At 39.3% G+C, this 26,022-nt stretch overlaps 1 long non-coding RNA gene across 2 annotated transcripts; it reads right to left on the minus strand.

Annotated features, from left to right (window-relative positions):
* Positions 1 to 1,296: 1,296 nt before the first annotated feature.
* On the minus strand, positions 1,297 to 23,483 carry LOC131411272 (uncharacterized). Of its 2 annotated transcripts, XR_009221531.1 has the most exons (4): positions 23,199 to 23,483; positions 21,697 to 22,472; positions 21,021 to 21,378; positions 1,297 to 2,064 (listed from the first exon to the last, which is right to left on the minus strand). It is a non-coding gene; the product is annotated as an uncharacterized LOC131411272 (long non-coding RNA). The 2 variants fall into 2 exon arrangements; XR_009221530.1 differs by lacking the exon at positions 1,297 to 2,064 and having other exon boundaries at positions 19,834 to 21,378.
* Between the last annotated feature and the right edge of the window lie 2,539 nt (positions 23,484 to 26,022).

Below are 26,022 nucleotides of genomic sequence, written 5' to 3' on the forward strand. Positions count from 1 at the left end.
GCAGAGACAAGCCTGCTCCCCACTCCAGGAGGGGAAGACACACCCTTCCCCAGGCTCCTAGGGTGAAGGTGGGTGGGGCTGCCCCCGGAGGTCCTGAAGCCCAGCCTCGGCCCCCCAGGTGGAGTTAGAGCAACAGTCCTGGCCCCTGGCCAGTTTAGCATCTCTTCTGTAGCTTTCGCCTGTCCCCTCGCAGGTGGCAGGCAGTCAGCTCAGGCCAGGCTCAAGCCAGGCCCCCAACCTGGGCCTGTACCCATCCTGGGCATCCTGCCGGTGGCACCAGGACATATAATAACGTGATGCAAAGACATATGTATGTTAGAGTCTCAGTATACTGAATGTTGCCCATGCCTGTCTCTGGGCCAAAAACTAAAAACGAGAGTCGGACCAGCATTAGAACTACCAGGCCCACTCCTGGAGTTTTCTAGGAAGCACTTAAGCTACACAGCTGAGATGTAGGTAACTCGATAACATTAGGATTCACTATGGAAGGAGAAGGAGATGATGGAATAGCATAATGGAATAAATAGTGGAATAGCATGTCCACTACGACACTCCCAAAAGGAAAATGTTGACATACCCTCAATATCAGTGCACATGTGAGGTAAAAAAAGTATTAACCAAAGGTTACTTTCTATGACATAATTTATTGTCAGAAATTGTTGTCACGGAGTAGATAAGATAAGATTCAAGAGGTTCAAAGATGTGCTTATACACGGGGGTTTCCTGGCTGGCATACCTCAGTGGAACAACCAGGCCTCATTAGCTGTCCTTCAAGCCATGCCTCCTTTGCCCTTTTGTTCTGTAGGAGGCCTGTGCATTTTCTCTGAGCAGAGTTTTCTCTCTGATGGCATGGCCCAGATACTCAAATTTTTAAGTGACTGAATCATCTGAACCAGAAAGCATGATATTTCCGTCAGACCAGCTCAGGGCTTGCCCCACCAAAAAAGACTCCCTGGCCTTATGTAGCAACAGTGCTTTGTGCTCTTCAACTTTTCGACACATACCTGATGTTACTAGACGAGAACTTTCTCCAGCTGCCTATAAATCTGGCCATAATTAAATGGACATCGGTTTCCAGATTATTCAAAACTTTTATAAATATGTTTTAATTTTTTCATTAGTCTGTTCTGCTATAATGCAATAGTTGAAGAACTAAGATATGCCATATTATCAAAAATTAAGTTAAGAACAGTTGTTTCAACAGGCAGGAAGGGTGTCAAGGTCTAGAGAAGTTAAGAATTAATAAAATAAAATTCTTTACCCTATAGATATTTCAATTTTAAAGGAGTTTATTGCTCTTAGAACATAGTTTTAAAGTTCAAATATCATTGACCAAGTCCAGCTGTAGTTCTTATCCGTATCACTCTTGTAACATAGTTTCACATTAAAGCAGAAAACCCTCAAGTTAAACAACTGTATTGTCTATACAACATTTTTCTTCACACTGATGCAGTGGCTTTTTCTAATCTCTGCTAATTCTGGATCTTGCTTGTTTATAACCAAAAATGTTAGCATAAACTAATTAATGCACAAAGTATAGGGCTCCCCCAACTTAATCACTTGAATCATGTTCAACTCTAGTAACATAAAATGTCCTACTCTAGGGTAAAAAAAAAGGCTCAAATAGTTTTGTATTAGGTCTCCATTTGTATTAGTTTGTGGTGAAGACTATAGCAAAGAGATCCAAAAATGCAATGGTTCCAATGGAGATAAAAGTTTATTTCTCTCTCATATGTAAAAAGTCCAGAGAGGGTAAGTGGACTTGACTCTATGACATCACCCAGAGACCCTGACTAGCAGGGCTGCTCTCCTATCCTCCAGGGCATTGTCTTCATCTGTATACTGAAGCTGCTCACCACCATGTCCAGTCTCCCGCTGTGGGAAGGAGGGAGAGTACAAAGGGGCACTCATGCAGTGTGATAAAGCCCGGCCTGGAAGTGGCACAAGTCGCTTCTCATCATGTTCCATCAGTGAGAACTCCGTCACATGTTTACTCCGGTTGAAGAGCACGTGAGAAAGAGTAGCTCTGGGTGAGTGACCAACTATGGTTCTAATGCTCTGATCCTATGGAAGAAGGGTAGAACTGATTTTAGATGACAAGTAGTCTCTGGTACACTATTTATAAACATTGACATTTTGCATTTATTTTATCATATATCTAAGAAATTAATCCAACTTGAATTTTATAACTTTGAAAGAAAAATGAATTCAATATTGGATTATTGCTTGTTAATTTATTGATAATTTCTTCCTAGCTGTGATAGTATTCTTTGATAAATGTGAGTTCTGAGGAACGAAACCAATATTATTTATCAAGAAATAATTCAAAATTTCCTTTAAATTTAAAAGTGGAATCTCTCTGGCTTATAAGCAAAGCTGAATGAGTAAGTTGTACAACCACGCGGATACCCACCACTCCACCCATCACGAGTGTGGATCCAGTCAGGTGTGGTGACAGCTTCAAGGCAAATATTTCAGATGCACAAACCATTTCAATTTTCCTGTTTCTCCCAACTCATTGCTTTACAGTTCTCTGTTCCTCAGATATAGTTTAGAAATTTAAATTATTGCATCTGTGAAAAACATGTTTTATTGAATTTGTAATTCAAAAGTAACTAGAGCAGGTGTTTTTCTTCCACAAAAAGGTAAAAAGGATGAAATAATCAGAAAAGCATACGGAATGCAAAATTCTGAATTTCATTTGAATTTGATTGAGAGAAGGAACGTGAGTGTGTGTGTGTGTGTGTGTGTAGGAGGGTATGAGTAGAATCAGGGAGGATGACCCTCCCCACCCAGTGAATAAGGATACATCTTTCTAAGCAATAGCAAATTGTGACTCAAAGACCTTTACCGTTAGCTGGAACCCTTTTATACTTAGAACAAAACTATGTGTAAATTTAGAAGGATGAGTGATAGGGACTCTCTTAGCACAGAATGTCTAGAGCTCTGTAGATGCAGAGATTATCTAAGGGTACACTGGACCTCTATCAGCAACTCTACACTTTTATATTTAGCTTGAAGATGTGGAAAAACCAAACATACACACATTTTTTTCACATTCCTTTACCTCACTGTACTTTGCTAACATCACTTCATTGACAAAATAGGTTATCTTACTACAAAATACTAGGAAACAATTCTTTGCAGTTCAGAAGGTTAATGACGATTAAAAATAAAAGTTAGTGAACGACCTTTCCGGAGAAAAATTACTCAATATCATCCTTTTAAGTCATTATTGTCGAATCACAAGGAAAGGGAGCTGCAGTCAGCCCCTACCCCTTGTGAAATGTTCTCCTTTACGTTCCACATAGTGCCTATCCTTTGACGCTATTTCTTTCTATTATAACTACACGGTAGACAGCGATCTGCTGCTGGTTTTCCCCTTGATAATGAACCATCTATGTCCCACGGCACTGTGATTAAGCTGCCGAGCTTTCTTCAGGCTGAACATTCATTGCATGATGCTCTTATTGTCCACCTCATGTGGCCGCATATACAAGCTGTGTGAAGCACATAAGAACCCACAAAATCTTACACGGACTTCAAAGAGGACATATTTCTTTTAATAATCTGTTTAGAAGAAAAATATGCTCCAGCTTCTTTGGGCTGAATCTATGGTGAAGGGACAAGAGAGAAGTTGTTCCCGGTCTGGTATGCTTCTGAACATTCAGAATCGTGCTAACTGGAGCCCCAGTTGTATGCCCAAGGACACGCCTACCAAGTTTCAAAGTGAGAATTGTCTATGGCAGGTCTTCGTTTCCCATTTATCTTCATTCTCTCCATCACATTTTATACCCAGAAACCCGGTGCTCACACCTTAGTTCTCATTTATCCTCCATATGTCACCTGTCAGAAGCTACTTTGAGTGATCATGTTGAAAAAGGAGTAACAAACAAAAGATAGCTAATTTCAATGATTGCAAAATTCACTATTACACATTCTAAAGGCAACGATGATGAACACAGGTCTACTGCTTAACTCAAAATAATCAAACTTAGAGGTTGGCTTTTAGGCAGAAGTACAAGCAGGTGAAGAAACATCCCAGAGAAGGAGTCCTTTTCCCTGTCCCCTAAACCTAACCACATAGACTCTGACTTCATCTAGGCATGCATTTGACTGTGCAGGGAGAGCTAGCTGACTTATTTAAGGTGTGGCTGGTACCTCATGTCATCACTACATTACCTAATTTAAACAAGCTGCAGGGACACGGGAACTCCATTAATCTGTGAAACATCCTCCTGAAGCTCTAGCCAGAGAAAGGATCCTGTCACCCAAAAGAGTTCTTTTGGTAAGTCTATGGGAATACTGATTTGGGGTCATGTTGAAATAGGCAATTGCCAAGGTGGCCAAAGCAATTACGTATTTATGGCTTCATAGTTAAGGCAGGTATTTAGGCAAGTGCCTAGATCTAAGATGCACATGTAGGCACCACTCTGGGCACGAGGAAATGTGAGTAGATGCCTGCTTGTGAAGCGAATGGAAGGTGTTTCACAGATTAAGTTCAGAAACAAATAACTGCAACAAAAAAGCTCAGGGAGACATGGCTTGCCCAAGAAAAAGAGATTTATTAAGCATTTTGTAAAACTGGACAGCAAATCACTAAAGGGAGTTTTATAAAAAATAGTAGATAGGGTCATTATCTGTAAGATAGAAATTTGGTGAGATAGGACATATAATAATGTGATGCAAAGACATATGTAAAACTGATGATAACTAAACCTAAACTAGAAAGTTCTCAGGATTGGCTTCTGAAAGGGTACTCATGAAGTTACATGAAGTTAATCTCACTGTAAGAAATGATGTGATGTATGACAGGTGACCGATACGAGAGGGAATACTGTATTTTTAAAAATGCCACACCGGCTTCCGACAATTAGAGTCGTCTTATGGAGACTATGTGATAACTCTTGTCACTATTTAACCTTTTGTGTTGAGAAAATTCCAAGACAATGTGGCATAATGGAACGGACACGGAACTGGGAAATGGGAGACCTTTACATCGTAAGGTTACGGCAATTCACAATCTCTCTGAATCTTAGGCATAGGACTAGAGTGTGTAGGAACCTTTCAGCTCTATAATTCTCTAATTTTATGAATATGATATACATAAAAACACCCCCAAAATATACTGGCATGAAATCATAGAGTTTTAAAGGAGGATTTTATTGTGGTATGCTGAATAAGTAAATTTAAAAATGCTTTATTTGTGAATTTTATTTTCAATAAGTTTCTAATAATAATTAGATATTTCTCCCAATATTTTAATTTTCTATCCTTTGTCAAGAGAAAACCAAATATGTGTTGCTACAAAACTAAGAAAAGTGGCAAATGGATATTTGAGATAATTTGAATCTTAAACTCATTCTCGGAGTTGAGTTGCCTGCCTGGGACCTAAATCTCGGACATCAGAGAGGGTAACATCTTTATCTGTGTGAACATAAACCCTGTGTCAGGAGTCTTGGGGAACATGGAGAAACATCGAGATACCGTCCATTTCATTTTTCTACATAGAGATGCCTGTCTACTTGGGCCTGGTCTGGCTCGCCCTTACTAGGATAGGGAGAGCTTTGAGGCTGAAGCAGCTCAAGAGGACTACTGCAGCCTGCAGGATGGAAACGGGCAGAGGAGAAGACAGCTGTTGCCAGAGCAAACTCTGCCTTTCCCCTGAGCATGTTATGACCACAGACGCTTGTTAGGAACACAGGAAGGAACTGGCAGACACCTTAAAGATGAAGTGACTTGCCACATGCCTAACATCATTCCAAGATCATCACTTTTAAAAACACCGTTGAGTTTGTAAAGAACTCTTTTTGATCATTTTAAGATCATTTTTATCAGCATAGTATGATAGCTTAATGGATCAGAGTTCAACTCTGATTTGGAGTCAGACCGCCTCAAAATGTGCTTTGCCATTTACTTGGAGCAACTTATTTAATCTTCCTGTGTGTCAACTTCCTTATTGGTAAAATGCCGATAAAAATAATATGTACCACATAGGATGGTGGAGAGGATAAAAATCAGTACTTAGCAAGTGCGTATCAACTGCATAACTAATATTTATTAGTTATTATTGTTGTTATTATATTTTATGTAAAACCAACTCTTTGGTACAGATTTCTGTAATTAAAATCTCAGGCAGCTGCTAAATGTGTTTGCAAAATTTGAACCCCACTAGCATTTCATTTTCTTTCATTTCCATTTGTCACAGTTTAGAAGTACTATTCCAGAAATCTTTCAAGATTCTAATTGCTCTCAGGGCCATCACCTTTTTGCCTGTCATTCAATTTTCTGTAATTCCACATTCTCTCTCTCTCACCAGCTTTAAGCAAAGTTGTGGAATGGGCAAAGTTAGTAGACACTAATGTTAACCCCATTATTCCATACTCCAAATTATTAGCTTTAAGTGTTTCTCCTTGCCTGCCTTGGTTCTTTATTGAAATATTCTCCCCCATCCCCCAAGAACCTTCTAATGGTATGGTGTGGACTTTTCATTTTATTCTTTCAATTATTGTAAAATCTAGCTGGTAAGTATCTCTTAGAAATTTGGAACTATAAAGTTCAAAATTTCAATCCCTTTATTTTATAGATAACCAGTTAAAGCCCCCAGAGAATTGAGACTGTCTCTCAAAGTCTCACAAATATTTTCTAGCTAGTGCTGCTATGAGATAAACTCCAGATTCTGTGGTATGTTCATTTCTCTATTTGATGCACAACTTGTCTTCTGGTCCAATTCTTGCAAAGAGTTCTTGGATAGCAGTGAGTAGAAAGCTCTCAGTGGCATTAACAAGGGAGAATTGACAACATTCCAGTGTTATCTCTCCTAGTAGATACAACATTAGCCTAAAAGAATGCATGATGATTTCAGCATGATGGAAGGCAGAGGGAATGACAGGTGTAGATGCTGGGAGTTTCTCAAGACCATGTCAATTATTATATGCAGGCACCACTTGTTCTATTAATGTCTCTAAGAAAATTACCTCCGAAGAGAAAACACGTTCCTTATTTAGGTCATTCTGCCTGGCATGAAATTTTACACAAGCTTTACAAAAGAACCTGCTAAGACAAGCTGGTTTTAACCTGCTGTAATTTTTCACTGCAACTAACTCTTACCAATGATTTTGCTAACATACGCTATGTGTTGATAAAGGCAACACATCATTTTTTATCATTTTAGAGTCACTTCCACTTTTACATAAGCTTCTATGAGGACCTAGTACCTGGATCTTTATTTCCCTTCCACCTAGAACATCTTGCTAACAGTAAAAAATTACCTGAAAGGGGCAAAAAATGGAATGAGAAATGTGATCATGCCTCTGCTCTTCAGAAAGAATAATAATCAATAAGCATTTATAGAGTGCTTGGTACTCTCCAGGAACTGTGGCTGGCACTAAAGATACACATTTTAATGAGATATTCTCCTTGCTCTCAAGTAGTTTATAACCCCCTCAAGAGAAACATAGAAAAATAAAAAGTACACATAATCACGTTAGAAGTACATATAATCAAGTAAGAATAGAAGTGTGCCCAAGGCACTATAAGAGTTCAAATTAGGGGATTTAATTCAGACTGTAGTACCAGAGAAGTTTTCCAGAGCAGGTCATTTTCACTGAATTTGGGTGTGTATGTTTGTTAGAACTTAGCTAGGCACGAAAACTGGAATCTCATTCCGGGAGCAGGAAGACAGAACATGAGCATTGTCCATGAGAAAAAAAAATAGGCCCAATGGTTCCAGTATCCCACTAGATGCTCTAACATGGGTTAGAAGATGAAGAAAATAGAATGGGGACCAAAGACTCATTAGGTGTCCACAGACCCACGGATTGACCACAACAGTAGAAAATGAAATGAGTCGAGTCACGGACTCTTCTTACTGTCATTGCTGTTCACTGCTCCCAATTCCGCCTGTGCCTCACTGCCCTCCATCTCCGGGAGCTTGACAGTCTCCACAGCTCTTTACTCACCCAGTGCCATGCCTGGCAAAATGTCCCCCTTTCGCACTATCAGTGGCCTTTTGAAATTATCTCAAGCTCTGAAAAGAACCGGAATCAATTTATAGGTGATGTAAATCGCCAAGGTTATCTTCATGTCGCTTCCATTCTCTGCACCATGTGCATTCTTATAAATCCAAGGTTCTTTCTTGTCATGTTGGAAACGCGAACCCACTTATGACTAAGGTCTTCAGCCCCGACATTTTATTGGCTCTCCCTAAATGTTAAACGTTAATGAAAGGAGATGAAGTAGTACAAGAACAAGAAAGTAATTAAAATAGATCCCAACTGGTTCCAGCTGCATAAGAAACATAAGGGAAAAAAGTGAACGCTTCTTATCAAAATATAAAACTGAAAATTTTTCTAAGAAAGCATGGGCTATTTAAGATCAATAGACAGCTTTGACCTGAAATCCTTTAAAACTATACGACAGGATATTAGTTTCCAGATGTCCTTTACACTGATGCTGAGAATGTAAAATATCTTTCACTTATAACTATGATCATATTAAAATGTGAAGTTCTACTCCTTGTTGTTTTAGATCATCTTTTGGTCAGGTAATGAATAGCACATGGTACAGAAAAAATATATATACATTTTAGTTTGAGCTGTTCTGAAGCCCATTGTTCATTTCAGGCCGCCTCACTGAGAGTCCTTGCACTAAACGCCTCTGGTTGCATTCCGCTCAAGACAAAGGCATATTTTAGGGATGTACCTCCCACAAAGAGGTATTGACGGACCAGGAGTCAGAGTTTGGACAAATGACCGTTTCATTATAACACAGCCTAATTGTTAAAGCTCTTCTTATTGAAAAGAATAAAAATTTCATTAGTCATCACAGTAGCGCGGCACAAACTCCTCCTCCTTTTCCCCACAATGCACAGAAGGAACGGTCGTTTTGAGCTTATCATTGAACATTTTGGACGCTTTGGTTCTTCCTGACTTTTGCTCAAAGTACACTATGTATTTTAGCAAGAAATTTTGAAATAACTTTGGTAATAATTTAAAGCTAACTTTATAGGTGGAATTGTTAAGGAAACCTCGGCCATCACAGGCGAATGCAGCTCAAGTTAACAGCTGCCCGGAGGGCCTGCTCTCCCATGTTCAAATCCCAATTTTATGGGATTATGAAGGATTCACAGGTCCATCTTGAGGCTCAAATAAAATAAAGACAAAAGTGCTTTAGAAACTGTAAAGGTTTTGCAGATATAAGGGGAAAACGTTTGCTTCGGGACCACTTATTTCCACACGGTTTTTGATTTTAGTATCTTTTCAGCTTCTCCAGGACAGATATGTACTGATCACTGCCCTACATGTAAAAACTGAAAGGAAGAAGGACCAAGATCAAATGAAGATCGCTAATCTGGGAATCAGAAGTCCTGCCACTAATTAGATGGTAATGTCGAATAAGTCATGTGCCCTTTTGGAAGCCCAGTGTGGCCAAGTGGTGAAAATGTGAAGGTTAGACCAGATGAGGACCACAGTGCATGGCAACCAATAGCCCTCACACCTGAGCAGGCATTGCTAGTTGATGATAAAAGTGTTTCTGGCTAAGACAGGACGCAGTCTCAGAGTCTTTGACAACATAGCTCCCCAGTCAGGGTTGGCTCTCTGAGTTTAAACCTATTTGATAGGCTGGGACTAGAGACAATCTTTTAAGGTTTCTTTCTTCCAGGTCTAAAAAGCTATAGTTGTCATCTGTGATTTAGATAAATCATATTACTCCTCTGCTCAAAGTTTTCCAGTGACTCAACTTTGCATTCAGAGTAAAAGTCAAAGTCCTTATAGGACCTACTATTCAATCTCACCTTTCTTGCCTTTCCTCCCTCATCTCCCACCTCTCTCTCTCACTCAACCTGCTCTAGTCACACTGGTTTACTGTTTGTTCCTCAAACACATCAGTTTTGCCCTTGTCTCAGAAACTTTGCAATGACTGTTCTTTCCACCCAGAATACCCTACTTCTACATACCCATGTGCTCACTCGAGGAAGATAATTATCTTCCTCAAGTCTTTACTAGTTACAATCTTTCAACGGTCTACACAGGAGTTGGCAAACTACAATCTATAGGCCAAATCTGGCCCCTGCCTGTTTTTGTATGGCCTACAAAGTAAGATGGGCATTTACATTTTTAGTTGAAAAAATATATGTCAAAAGAATAATTATATTCTGTGATGCATGAAAGTTATAGGAAATTCAAATTTCAGTGTTCATTGATAAAGTTTTATTGAAACACAGGCTGCTTTTGTACGAAAATGGCAAAGTTGGACAGTTATGGCAGAGACCACATGATCCACACAGTCTAAAATACTTACTATCCGGCCCTTTACAGAACAAGTTTGCCGACCCCTAGGATAGACTTACCATTTTGTTAAAAATTACTGGGAGCACTTGCAATCTGATTCCATCTCTTTCTCTCTCAATTTTAAAAAATAACATTTATCACATTATACCACATTCTACAAGTTCTTTGTATATTATGTATATTTATTGTCTTGATATCCATAAGATATCTATAAGAGCACAAATTCCATGAAGTCAGAGAATTCGGTCCATTTTATTCCCTGACATGTTCCCAGTACCCTGAACAGCGTCTGGCACATAATAGGTATTCAACAAATACATTGTTGGAATGAATTCTATGGAAGATACCTGCATTACATAGAAATACTAGACAGGGTAGTCAGAGAAGCCTTCAGGGGAAGATGATATTTGAGTGTTAAAAGGTACTAAAAACTTAGAAAAAATTTTTCCTAGAAGGGGTAGTAAATGAAAGAAAACTTGTGTAGGATAGTCTGAATGTAATGTAGAGCCCATAAGGTGGAGAGGGGGTGGAAAGTAGGTTGAGCCAGGTTGTGGAAGACCTGGAATGTCTGATTAAGATGCTTGAGTTTAATCTTATAAAAAATTGGATATCTTAGGAGGATTTTTCTGATAATTATATGATATTCAGTATGGATTGGAGTGGGCAAAATATATATAGGAATTGTAATAGCCCAGGTTCAGATTTCTAAAGGTTTAGCAGTAGACAATGGCAAACAAAATAAAAAAGAAAGAATTTTGGGAGTGAGTGAGGAGGAACCAACGGTACCTTCAGTATTTTGATCCTTGGTAAAAAAATGTCATTGTTAAAAATTGAAAGGTAGCAGAAAAGAGAAGGTGTTTGAAAAAAAGAAACAGCACTCTGCTTCAGTTTTTTGCGGTTTATTGAATAAATATGTATGTAATTCCCGTGTGCAAGAGTTCTGACGATTCCGTGCCACAGAGAAGGCATATGTGACTCTAAACCTGGTAAAGTAACTAAACCAATTAGATTTTAGTAGAGTTAGATTAGTTGAATTACTTCAGAATCATGCCAGGATAGGTTTCACTCTGCTAGATTTCAAAAACCATTTGTGCAATATATGTTGAACAGAGATAATAAATCCAAAGATATATGATAGTGCTTAAAATTTTTTGTTAAAAGTAGTAAGATAACATAATTCTAGGTGAAAGAAAAGAAAAATATTATATACAATTTGATTTCATTTATGTAAAATTTTATGTGTATTTGAGATGGATTTTAGTCTGTGTTCTCCATATTTTCCGTATCATTTGACTTTTTTTTTGCAATGACTATATTATTTTTTACAGTCACCAAAAAGATATAAAGCTATTTTCTTATATTAAACTACAAGAAAAAGGACAGTAGGTTAGATGTATAGCAAAAATCTCTGTAGATTTGTTTAGATATTAAAAACAGATCCAGGCTACATACTAGTTATTTGCTGTGAAGAGAATTAGGAAGTATTTAGCAAAGTTTGAGATAATAGTTAATGTTCTAATAAGCTGATTGTTAAGTACAGCTTGCCTCATGTTTAAAATGGGGATGGTAATCCTTTTCAAAGGGTTATCTAACGGAATTAATATGGTAAAGAATATAAAGCATCTATCTAGTGAGCAGGTATTATTGTTAAGAATTGGGTAAGTAGTAAGGTAAAAAAAATAAAGCATCTGAGTTTGAGAATCAAGCTACATTTATTTAATCCTTCACTCAGTTTATTCTACTTAATGCCATGAACTGTGCTAAGTGCTGGGGAATACATGTATTATCAGGGCCCTGTCCTGTCTTTAAGAAGTTACCAATATGTTTAATAGGTTGTTGCAGATGCCATGACTCAATTTCCTACAGTGCAGAGAATTTAAACCAGGCCACCTCCCCAGAGAAAGTTTAGCAAAACACACGTGTTTTGTGTGCCCTGATGCTTTTCACTAAAAATATACACAAAAGCACTTTTATTTGGAAGTCATCCTTTAATTCATTCATTCGACAGTTATATATTGAGGATCTTCCATTTTTAAACTTTCTTCTTGGAGCTGACCCTATAGCAACGAAGACAAACAATTCTTCTCCAATGCAGGTTTCAATCTAACAAAGGGAGAAAAATAAACCAGGAAACAAATAAATAAACAAGACAAATTCAGTCAGTAATAAATTCGTTGTTACATGCTGTCAAGTTGGCTCTGACTCCTGGCAATCCTAAGAATGAGTAATGTCCACAATGTCCTGTCCTCCACACCTACTCAGCTTCTGCAGACTCAGGCCTACGGCTTCCTTTATGGAGTCAATCCATCTCAGATTTAGTCTCTCTCTTTTCCTGCTGCGTTCTACTTTCTCCAGCATGATTGTCTTTTCCAAAGAATCCTGCCTTCTCACGATGTGCCCAAAGTAGGACAGCCTCAGTTTGATCATTTTTGCCTCCAGTGATAGTTCAGGCTTAATTTGCATTAGGACCAAGAAACCCAAACATGGTGGTATGATTGACTGGGCTCATTTAGTTTAGGTGGTCGAGTAAGTCTTCCCTGAGCAAGGGGTATCTGACCCGAGACTTGAATGATGAAACTCCACCATGTAGAGAGGGAAAACTTGGGAGAAGGGAATTCCAGGCTCAGGGAATAGCTAGTACAAATCACCTAAGGCAGGAACAAACTTAACCAGTTCAATAAACAGAACTGTTTAACAGTATGGTTGAAGAAACAGGGGAAGGAGGGAAAAGCTGTGAACTCAGATAAGGAGTCTCAACCATGAGCTTGAATATGAGCTCCTCAATGTCGCAGAAAGTTATAGAGAATGCTGACATTTCCAAACACAAGGATTTAACTCAATGTTCTAGAAAACTTGAGGTCATCTACTCTACCTAATCATGTAATTCATTTATTTATTCAATCAACAAATATTTGTAAACACCTACCAAATACAAAGCCCTCAAGAAATTGAACCCCCAGGAAAGCTCAGATGCATACGCTTAGTGTCAGGAGTTAAGGTCTCATGCAAACAGGGAGAGATCACTTCCAGCTATGCAAATCTGAGATTTCATGCTCCGGTTGGCATTTGAGCTAGGGTATTCAAAAGGCATTCTAGGAAATAGCATGAATAAAGGCATAGAGATAAGTTGTTTAGGTAATAATAGCATGGTGTTTGAAATTCTTATTATAAAACACCTTTGAGTTTCAAAATTCAACAGATCACTGCCAAACCTAAACTTGACCTTGTCACATTTTTGTTTCTCACTTTCCTTTGTAAGAAATAATATGTGTGTTAATCAGAACTCTACATCCATTGAGCAGTAGGGCAAGATGGGATGGGTAGGTCATTCCTCTTAACCTCACTATATAGCCATGCTGAGTCTTCTGCTAAGCAGTCAAGTGCAGAAGGAAAGGCCAAAATAGTGAGGATCATCAGCTACAGAGTTCCATAAAGTTCCAGGAGATTGCCAAGGCCATGGTAGCCCAGTGCACACCAGGCCCAGTAAACCAAGAAGTGATGTTAAGGAAATGGAAACTGGCCGATTTGTATGAATTTGTCTAACCTGTTCTCAATAGATAACATGATTTACATCGGAGATCTATTTATGACACACCTGGATTCAGAAATGAAGTCATTAGGTTATGAACTTCATCTATTTCCTTTTCGGAAAAACTGACCTCACCCATTAGCCCATTTATAACGTAGCCCTCCTAAATCTTACCTCTTGTCTCTGTAATGCCTCCTCAACTGCGCACAAATCTTGTTTTGCAAAGTTACCTATGTGTTTCTTTCCTAACATGTCAAGTTTGCAAGGTTTTTCTTGCAACATCTTAGGGTGATTCATGTGAGATCAAACAAATAGATTAAACTGCTGATTTTTCATGCATAGGGTCGTGCTGAAGATGCCCGCCAGGAGATAAAATAGCTGAAGACCGAATAAGATTATATTTATAATAGAGACACGGGTCTTAGGTCCTCAGTAATAACTCCTTTCTTGTGGATCTAGCCACTTACACAACTTGCAATCTTCTACCCTTTTGCAACTGTCAGGCACCTATCGTATGTCAAATAATACAAATAGGGTTGAAGTTTGGGCAAATTGGACAAGAGAAAGATTTTAAGATTTAATCTCATGGGGGCAGTAGTAAAGGGCAGAGTTTTCATGAACATTAGTTCCCTAGAATTTTCTTTGATTCTGTCAGTGGCAGCAACATTCTTCCACTGATTCACCCAAGGAATGTTTACCGAGCTCCTGCTCTGTAACAGCCACCATGCTGGAAGTTAAGGATCCAACGCGAGAAAAACAGTCCCTGCACCACTGAACTACAGGACGGTAAACAACTACAATACAAATGATAGGGACGCTGTAGGGAAGTATGAAACCGGGCTTTGGGCCTCAGGGCTGGCTTCTTGGAAGAAATCCCACATAGATGAGCAGGTGCTAGTGAACTGACGGACAAGGAAGAGTCCCATAGGTGTGAAAACATAGCTCTTCTCAGGAAAGCTGTGTCTGGAGTATTAGGATTGGGGTCCCTGGATAACCATCTAAATCATGTCAATCCCGCATACTCTTTCAATGTGTCCTCTACTTTTCCTACATACACTTACCACAATGTGTTATTCCATATTTATACGATTTTTAAAAATCTTCCCACTGCCTGTTTTGTTCACCTCACTTTTTGGCCCAGAAAGGCACTCAATGTTTGCTGAATGAACAAATGGCTGAGAGGTATGGGAAGGAATAGCAGAAAAGATGCTAGAGAGGTAGCCAGGAGACAAATTAGGCAGGGTTTTCTTGACCATATTAAGGAGTTCTAACCTTCATTCTAAGAGTACATAGTAGGAGACTGAGAAAGAGCTTTAAGCTACTGTTTGCACTTTAGGAAGATCATTTTGACTACAGTGTAAAGAACAGATTAGAAAAGAGCAGGAGTCAGTCTGTTAGTTACCTGAGCAAACTGGGATTATACCATTGGGAGTGGACTTGAGAGGGAATTAGGAAGAGAAATTGATAAGACTTGGTGACTGGTTAGGTAAGGAGGGGAGAATAATGGTGTTCTCCAAGATGACCCATAGGTTTCTGCATCAGGCAGCTAAGTGAATTGTGAAGAAAAGCAATGTTTTGTCTTTGTTGTTGGTGATGAAGGGAGAAATTCAGTTTTGAGCATATTAAGTTTAAAATGCCTGTGGCGTCATCTAAGAGATGCACAGGAGGAAGATGGATATATATCTCTGAAGCTCATGGGAGAAATAGAGATAGAGATTGATTGGAGATAGAGATTTGTAAGCCATCAGAAGATAAATAATAAAGTTGTCTTTTGCTGATGCAGCTAAAGGACTCTTGCAAACTGCTTCCATTGACTCGCTCTTAAAGGTCTCTCTTTTAGGCTGACTCCAATCAGTCCATAAACTGAGAAATAAATCACAGAAGAAAGTTTATAACTTTGGGAAAAATCATGTGATCTTTTTCAGACATTGTAGAGGCCAATATGATGGGAGAGCCAACAAGGTGACAGCTGGACTCTACAGGTCTCCACATCTCAGTTCAAAGTTCACTCTTGCAGCTTCTTGCTGGGTAATGATTCTGTGTCTCTAGTTTTCTTTGAGCCTCTTTGAGTCAGAGACACACAGAGCCAGGAATCTGCCTAGGCACTATTATTCCAAAATATTGAATTTATCATGTCATTCTACTATTTACACATACAATTCCCTTCACCTGAAATTTTAATTGCTTTTCTTCTTTGCTACTTCTCAAAATTGACCTCTCATTTCAGTTATGCTGTGACCCGTGTAGCAGAAGGGGACTACGCGTGCCTTGGATGTGTTTTCTTTGATCTGTTTCATTATACCAACAGTGTTTGAAAAAGCAGTTTAACTAGTTGGTGTTACACTTAGTTACAATACAAGCACCTTTGCACCAATTGTCTTTCATCTGACCTATTTCTGGCATTTGTGTTAAGTGCACACCCTCTGCAGCTATTTGGTTTGTGACCGTCACCCTACAGTGTTAAGGCCAACAACAAAAGCACGTGCCCGGGATAAAAGTAGACTCAAAGAGGAAAAGATGAGCTGACGTGTGTGGGAGGTGGGGCATTGGAAGGAGGACTATTTTATCAAAACCTTCCTGAAGTGGTTTTAAAAAATAAAAATGAGTTTGCCATTTTTCCATGTAGTCCTAGCCAAGGGAACTACATAATCAAAGGCAAAGGGTGAACGGAGGAAGTGTTTTCAAGGATGTCTAGGCAGCATGGTATTAACGGTATGTACTGTTTGCAGGAATAATGAAGGGCCCTGAATGCAGTGGTAAGGGTTTGGAATTACCTTAGACAGTGGGGAGACAGGAAAGCATTTGGTGCCACAGAAAAATATGATCTAACTTTCATTTTAAAAAGAGCACTTTGGCAGCATTATGGATCGTGGATGTGAAGGAAGTAAGACCAAAAGAACTGTTATGCCATTTTTCATGACATCCATGTCTATACAAATTCAGAATCCACGATATTCCTGAAACCTTGATCTCTGAAATCTTTTACTATAACCTCCTGCTCTTTCAAGTCTCCCAGTAAACACAACCCTCATTATTTTTAAGCACTGACAGCCCCTTAATCTTTCTCCCCTGCCCAAGTTGATTCTTCCCTCTTGGCTTCACTCCTGTGCCTACTCAGCCTGAGGTGCATGGATCAACATTTCTGCTGTACACTCACAAACACCTCGGATCTCTTTTGCCCCTTGACCTGAGCCCAACCTTTTTGCCAATCCTTAGTTCAAGGTACACTCAACCAAATACGCTTGTCCCTTGGCTATAAATAATCTTTATGAAAATCATGTGATTAGATTACCTTCATGCTGAGCCCTCAATGTTATCTTCCAATCTCTTTCCTCACTCCTACTTAACTCCCTATTATTTTCTAGTTTCCCACAACTGTAAATTATAAAAATCTCTCAAGAGGCTTGTTAATTTTAGAACCCAAACCCAGACCTAGAGAAAAAGAATCTCCAAGGAAATCTGTATTTTAAAATAATATTCTAGTTGATTCTTATAATCTGGTCAATTTAGGAAACAATGCATAGATAATTCCGTAATTCCCAAAGAGAAACTCTTTTGAATTTATTTCACAGCCTTAAAGCTACAGCTCAGCCTTCCTCCTAATTTGCTTAAATTTAACACCAAAAGAATGAAACAACTTCATTATTCTTTATTCTCTTGCAACATTCCTTTACCCATTTTCCCTTCCTGTCCCTCTTCCTTTCAAAATCTAACCCATCTGTTATAGACTGAACGTTTGTGTCCCTCCCCAGTTTATATGTTGAAGCCCTAACCCCTAATCTGACTGTCTTTGGAGATAGGGCCTTTAGAGAAGTAATTAAGGTTAAATGAGGTCATAAGGGTGGGGCCTTGATCCTATAGGATTGGTGTTTTCTATAAGAAGAGAAACAGAAAGGGAGCTCTGAGATAGCTCTCTCTCTCTCTCCTCTTTCCCTCGCCTCTCCCCTTCTCCCTCTCTCCCTGCCTCTTGCTTCCTCATTCCGAGGAAAGGTCCTGCGAGCACACAGCAAGGTGGTGGCTGTCTACAAGCCTGGAAGAGAGCTCTCAGCAGAAACTGACCATGCTGGCACCCTGATCTCGGACTTCCAGCCTCCAGAACTGGGACAAAATAAATTTCTGTTGTTTAAGCCTCCCAGTCTGTGGTATTTTGTTAAAGCAGCCCAGGCAGACTAAAAGACCATCCTTTTCTTATTTTTGACCTAGCCCCCTCTTATCTCCTGTGAGACAAGCACTATTGTGTTCTCACTAAGTGCTCAACAAGATACTTGTGGTTCCTGCCCTCATGAAGCTGAGCCTGGCTGGAGGATCAGATATTAGATAACTAACTCTTGTTTTTACTACTTTCTCTTTCCTATATTTCTTCTCTCTCCCTCCCTCACATACTTCCTTTTTTTGGTAGCACTCCCTTCTTCTTGGGCTCTGAGACTTCTCTATCTATCCCTTTGAACTTGTTTTCAAATAAGAAATCTCTTTTTTTTTTTTTTAACCTCTCAAGTTACTTACCAATTCCCTTCTTTCCGTGATATCAAAGACACTCAAAAGAATAGTCTTCAATATACATTCACCTTCCCCACTGACTCTGTCTTAAAGGAAGAACTTATAATTTATTGTTTGAAATGTTGACCTCTCCCCTTTTTGGTTCATTTCCCTCAGTTCTGATCACTACTTTCCACTGCCTACTAGATCAAGTCTGAAGTCTAGCTCTACTTTCCATCTTCCACCATTCCTATCTCAAACCAAGGAATTCAGCGTCATCTTCTTCATACCACCGGCTTTCCTTCGACCTGACGTACTTTTCCCACCTCTGTCTCCACATGGAAAAGAAACTCTTTATAATCCATAAGACCAAGCTGATAAATCATCCTTTTTGAGAAGCCTTCCCTGGTACTCTCATGGCCCATCTCCTCTTGGGTCCCCAAAACACTGGGAATAATTATAATGATATGATTATATATGTTTAGTAGACAGGCAGTACCCCTATTTTTTATATTCCCAGTGCCAGGTACTTACTTAATATTGACTAAACATGTATTGAATAAATGAATGAAAGCAAACTACTTTTTCAGTTCTATCTTGCACCACATAATCCCGTGTCCCATTCAGATCAAACTGGCATGAACATTCGTTTAACACTTTTTCTCACACTCCTTCCCCTGGAGGAACCTGGAATATACTGACCATTCCTGACCTGATTGCCTAACTCCTAAGGCAGAACCTTCTTTACCCATTAAATGAAATTAAATACGAATTTTCTTCTTCTTCTTCTTCTTCTTTTTTTTTTTTTTTTTGTTGAGGAAGATTAGCCCTGAGCTAACATCTGTTGCCAATCCTCCTCTTTTTGCTGAGGAAGACTGGCCCTGGGCTAACCTCCTGGCCCATCTCCTCTACTTTATATGTGGGACGCCTGCCACAGCATGGCTTCATAAGCGGTGAATAGGCCCGCACCCAGGATCCCAACCCACGAACCCCAGGCCTGGCGAAGCGTAGTGTGTGAACTCAACCACCGTGCCACCAGGCCAGCCCCTGAATACGAGTATTTTTGATGTGACAGATAATGCTATTTTACTGAACCTAAATCACCAGTGCTGGATTTAATGGTAGAAAGATGTAAAATCAGATTTAAAATGTTTCTATATTTCAACTTCAATACTACTATATCTTTTTTGAGCATTTAATATACACTAAACACTATTCTAAGTATTTTTCATGTGTCACTAATTTAATCTTCACAACAACTCTATGACGTAGAAATTGTTATTATCATCATTTTACAGATCAGGAAATTAAGAGACAGATAGTCAGTAACTTGTCTAGTAAAACGATCTAGGCTTTAGAGAACTAAGATTTGGATCCAGGCATCCTAACTTAGAGCCCAAGCTTTTGACCAGGAAGCTTTAGTCCATCCCTGTTTGCTAGGTCTGTATAATCAAATTTAATATTTAATCAAACTGCCCTCAAGCAATATACAAATGATAATTTAATGAGATATAATTTGATAACCATACAGGACAGTCTTGTTCACTTAGATAAGTATCATGGCAATTCATGAAATCCTTTGGAATACAGTATCTCATCTGGTGATTGCTGGAATAAGGAACATACAAATTACTTTTTGGCCTACAGTCACGTGCCGCATAACGATGTTTCAGTTAACAGTGGACGCATATACGATGGTGGTCCCATAAGATTAGTACCATATAGCCTAGGTATGTATAGGCTATATCATTGAAGTTTGTGTAAGTACACTCTATGATGCTCACACAATGACAAAATTGCCTAACGATGCATTTCTCAGAATGTATCCCTGTCATTAAGTGACATGTGACTGCATTTACTACTTCACTTATAGGTTTCCTGGAATGAGCCACAGTGCTACCATTTACACTATTTTAAGTTGTTTTGCACAAATAAGTGGATCCAAATCAGCAAAATACCCAATTACAGTAAAAATATAGTCTGACTACTATGGAGTCTATGCTACCCTCTGTTCTGTAATGACAATTATCCTCCCATTTTTCTTGAACCACTGCAAACTTTTCCTATAGCATCCTGTGTTGTTATTTGGCCTTCATTTGATGAGAACACACCTATGAACACAAACACAAATGTGGGCACTAGGATAACAGGTTGTCTTCCAAAAGATACAGAATACACTAAGATTAATTTTAATTTCTCAGAGACTTCTAGGGTGCCAAAGAATACATACCAGTTGGAGAATTTCTGGCCTAGATGAAAAACAGGCTGTTCCCAGGAACACATACCCTGTTCACGACATCTTAAAATCACAGAGACTATAGTAGAAGCGAGAGGAGCAGAAATAAGCACACAAGGACCAAAAGAAAGAGAAATCTCTCTAAAGAATAGGACATAGTTTACTAAGTTCCTCCGGTCTTTACCTTCCTGACTCAGGCCCTACTCTTACTCCTAAAAGACTCAAGGGAAGGGAAAGATAGAAAATATATACAAAGGACAGACCCAGAAAGACTTTTACATCTTCTGCGTCACAACAACAGCACCATCCTCTCAGCACAGTTTTATCTGGCTGATTTTTTTTTCCTCAGAGGTGAAGGAGGAGGGGTGTGTGGGTTGGAAGAGAAGACGGATAGTGTGTGAGGGGTTTTAAGAGTTTTAGGTTGCGAGTCAGGAAGCATGGAAACCTGGCACCGACTCACTGTGTGACTTGAGGAAAATCAGCTCACTTCTTTGTCCATCAGTTTCCTTCTCTTTCAAGCATGGCAGTTGGACTAGGCCAGACGTCTCTGCTGTCCAGGTCAGATGTACAATCTTGTGATTCTACGAGATGACTACAGAACGTGATGGAAGAAATCATAGGTAAGGTTTCCTGGAATCCGACCATGGTGCTACACTGGTGTCTGTGCTGTAGGATATCACTGAGGTATTTTTTAGGTAGCTCTCTACCCTTCTGGACAGGGTTTAAGACATAACCTCACTATGTTCTACTGTGCTCAGTAGAACATACGTTGTGTTCCAGTTTGGTTTTTTTTGAAGGTGGGGTGGAGTTTCTCTTCTTAGGAACAAGTTGTTTCACTTTGATTTCTAAAGAACATGATGAAGACAAATAGTAAGTTTAAACCAGGAAAAGCAATTTTAACCCCACACCCTAAAAATCATCTTTCAGCGAAGTAATATTTCATCACATTAGTGAAGTGGCAGGAAGTCTTATTAAAAGAATAACTTGTCACTTGTGTGTTGAGTTCTTATTTCACAATATAAGGGTAAAAATGCTATAGGGTGTGTGTGTGTGTATATATATGTGTGTGTGTGTGTATTTAATGCAGTTGTTGGTGACAATATAAGTAGGTAGTTTGAGCTAAAAACTGTCAGAATCATCAATCCCAAATAAGAGAAACCTACCTTTTTGCACTGTATAGCATGAAGTTAGCCAAATGTGGATGGTTCTTTAAATAATTTGAAATAGATCCTGATATATCAAATTTAGTAACTTCCAAACTTGGTGTTCATAAGAATCACTTGAAGCTCTTGCTAAAAATACTGATTCTTGGTCACCACCCTTGACTTCTAGAATCAATCTCTAGCACAGTCACTCAAACCTTGGTTGCACATTGAAATCACAGGGGAGCTTTAAAAAAAGACTCACGCTGGGCCTAAGCACTAGCAATTTTGATTCAGTCTGCAGTGTGGCCTGTATATCTGGATTGCTAAATGTTTCCCAGGTGATTCCATGGGGCACACGAAGTTGGAGCCACTGCTCTAGGAGACAAAGCCAGGAATGACCTGCTTTACAGAGTTCTACAGGTGATTCATCAGGTAAGTTTGGAGAACAATGATCTTTAGATGGTCATCTTCAATGACAGTGATCATCTTCTCTGATGTCTTCAGAACCCTCCTGGATGTAATTTACATTATGTTTTGATCTTAACCCCATATCACACCTATCTCCTGGTTCACTCTCAGTCTGGTGCACCTTGCTAATCTTCAAAGCAATGATTCTCTTGCATTAGAGCTTCCCAACCAGTAGTTACTCTTGTAAATGCAGATTCTTGAGCCACATCCCAGACCTAATGAGTGGGAATCTCTGAACGTGAAGTTCAGAAATCTGCATTTCTAACATGCCTCCTGGGTGATTCCTGGGTATTGCAAAAGTTGCAAATGACAGCATTAAAACTTGCCTGGAAGGCAGAGCAAGAGAAGACAATGAATGTTAGCAGCCCAAGACGCAGATATTATCATCCAGCTCTCATTTCTTCCCAGTCACACACCCTTCATAAAGTGAAACTAAGCCACTCTGTAGTAATACTAAAGAAAGTTTTTAAAGTGTTTAGGGTGTGGATTGTGAGAACTGTACATACTAAAGGTAGATATGACTCATGAGTCAACGAAATTGCACCCTGTTACTCTACAAATATAGCTGACTATGTGTAGACATTTAAGTTTGGAGACATGGCCTAAAATTAGGGAAGGTAGGGTTATCAACACATGGTCACTTTGTAGCTCCTTGATCTTGCTGAGGTTTCCATGTAACTCATGAACTTGATTGAGATAATGAATTTATTTTCTAGAAAAAAATCTTAAAACTTTTATTACTATTGTCCAGTTATATATCAAGTATTTTCTTATTTTCACCAAAGAGCCCCCAAAAAACTCAGACATAAACGACCTAAAATTAAATACTTTTTATAAAATACCCATTTGTTTGACATCTATCTACCCTGCTAGACTGTGGGGCAGTGCAGGAGCTGCATGTTCTGTCTTGTTTGTACTGTATAACTAACACTTGGCTCTGTATCTAGCATAGGAGTGATTAAAATATTAGATGATCAGATGAAGGCCACGTATACCACTTGCTAAAAATTCTCCAAATATGAAAACTTGAAAAAATTTTCACTTAACCTTACAGCTAGAATGGTGTGGAAACAGTAACAGTATCAGCAGCAGCAACAATCTAGTAACTTGAAACAACGGAAATAGAAACTCACAGATTGCCTGATGGCAATTTTTCTGGAAAGGAAGAAGTACAGATATTCTAATTATCCATTTTAGATGTGGAAAGTGATGATTCTTGATCCCCTCATCAAACATCTTAAAGCTCAAATTAGGAGCTGAACTAGTTGGTGTTTTCTAGCTTTATTTAGCTATATAATTAATATTAGCTATATAATATAGCTAGCTAGCCTAAGATATCTACAAATATATATCTATCTACAGATAGAGATGGATGGTTATCTAGCCAGCAATATGTATGTGTTCTATATATACGGCTATAATAGAAGTGAAAAGATTATTTAAAGAATTCATGTGATGCATGACTAATAGATTTAAACTTGACAGTTTCTAAGCTTTAAACTTAATTTCTTCTTGTTAATTTATTTCTTTGATGCACGCATAACTTTGCATGGGTGCGGGTTCAGTCAGGAGATGCACCAGTAGCTTGAATGTTACCTAAGTGTAAAGTTGTAATTTAGGTAAACGAAGGAGAACTCTAGATTTCTCGAAGGTTGCAAGCGCGGGAAGCAGCCTTCATCTCTAACACGGGGGAAGCAAGGAGATGGAGTTACTGAAATTTACGACACTAGGGGAAGGGCCGGGTGGACCATGGACTCAGACCTCCGAGGACGGGGGCTTAAGGAAGCGGGTTCTGTAAGTGTCGAACAAATACAAACCGGGCCTTGCACCTGCACCCTGCCCGCTGGACGCGCGCGGACAAGGAGCCCACAGGCAGCAGCCAGGCAGCCCCGCGCGGCTTCTTCCCGCCTCTTCCTCCCCAGCCTTGCAGTCGCCCTCTCGCGCCCCCTCTCGGCGGAGCCCCAGACCCAAGGAAAAAGCAGAAATGCGGCTTCCCGGCCTCAGAATCACCAAGTACAAGGGGAAAGGCGGTGTGAAGCTGAGACGTAAGTTAATAACTGGCGCAGGAAGCATACGATAAGTGTTGCATGGTAGGTAAGAGCTGGGACCGGTAGATGGCCCAAATTTACTTCCTGACCCCGTCACTTAATAGCTATGTGATCTTTGGTGACTTATGCTTGACAAAATTAATTTGCCCCCAAACGGGAACAGTGTTAACATCTGGGAGTTGTAAGAAGTAAATTCAATAATGAGGTAAACTGCTTGGCATACAGGCACAGGTACGTGTGTGACAAATGTTAGCTATTGTACATTTTACTTGCATTATATAGCAAGATAGTACCTTGATTTCTTTTAAATAAAATTTCTGACTATATTATAGCTCCAGTGGTTTTCAACTTACAAGTCTCCAACATCTGGGAGAGCTTGGATTTATAGTAATATACCTGGAAATTCATATACACATTTCAAGAAACAGGATTCTGAAATATATCTACTGTCATTCATTAATTCATCATCTTCCCATTATGTACCATGTCCCTGTCATTATAGAACTTATAGTTTAGCAGAAGATAGAGACAACAATTATAATCAAGTAATATATGGCCAGGATAGGGGAAGTAGAGGGATGTAACAGAGATGGGCAACCAACCCTAACAAGGGCTCAGAGGATATTTTCCAAGGAAGAGGAACTTAAGTTGAGACCTGAGTAGGCTAGCCAGGCAAAGCTTGCAGGGAAGAGAGGCACTCCACATACTTTGTAAGATTAAAAATAATTTACAAGCAAAAGGTTTGTCACTATTAGTGACAATGGAAAAGCTAGCATTCAAGAAACATTAAAGATGATCCTCAGATTGCACAGTGAGAGTGTTTAGTCCTATTTCTTGAAAAGCTTAGGATGTCATAGCTTCTTTTCAGTCCTTCTAGAGAATTCAGTGGAGTGCTGACTAGATAATCAAAGTTCAATACATACTTGGAAAGTACTGTTCTATAGTTTTATACTGTTATGGCTCAGGGTCTATCTGGTGAGATTAGTATCTGTCACACATTGCGGTCTTGAATTATCAGCTGAGCACCCTGACATACTGGAACAGATTACAAAGTGGGGAAGGAATTGAACTGTATTCAATTAATCCAGTTCATAATAACCCAGTTTATATATCTGTATCTATCTTTGTTGTTCTCAGTGCCATCCATTTGATTCTGACAGCACGCAACCCTGTTTGGAGTAGAGCAGAGCCCTGCCCAGTCTTTTTGCACCATCCTCTTACCTTCTGGCACTATATCTGACAACACTCTCCTGCTATTCATAGGGTTTTCGTGGACAATTTTTTTTGGCCTTCCTAATCTATCTTAGTCTGGAAGCTCCCCTGAAACCTGTCCACCATAGGTGACCCTACAAACTGGACCCTGGACCTACCTGAGCATTCAGTATCACAGCAACATGCAGCCACCAGAGTATGACAACCAGCAGATGGGTGGTGTGGTTCCCTGGCCAGGAAAGGAACCCAGGCCATAGCGGTGAAAGAACCAAATCTTAACCACTAGACCACCAGGGCTGGCTATATCTATCTGTCTAGATATCTCTATGTATATGAGATATACTTTCAGAATCCTGTCATATATATATGAATAGCTGTGCACTCCTAAACACAATAGTAATGGGGTGATCCTTCAAAAGCTGTTGCATCACATTTTTTTCCCTCTTGGTCCTTGGTTTTGACTGTACATTCATTGTGTTACAGAGATCAAAGAACTATTGCTATGAATGTCTTGGTGGAGTTATCATTTCAGTGTGAAATGACTGGACGTTCCTGACTTCTTTTTACACTTGAAATAACAACTTAATTATAACAGATCAATTTTTGTAGTAGTTTT

Source organism: Diceros bicornis, chromosome 11 (genome assembly GCF_020826845.1).
Source record: "Diceros bicornis minor isolate mBicDic1 chromosome 11, mDicBic1.mat.cur, whole genome shotgun sequence".
NCBI classification, from domain to species: Eukaryota; Metazoa; Chordata; class Mammalia; order Perissodactyla; family Rhinocerotidae; genus Diceros; species Diceros bicornis.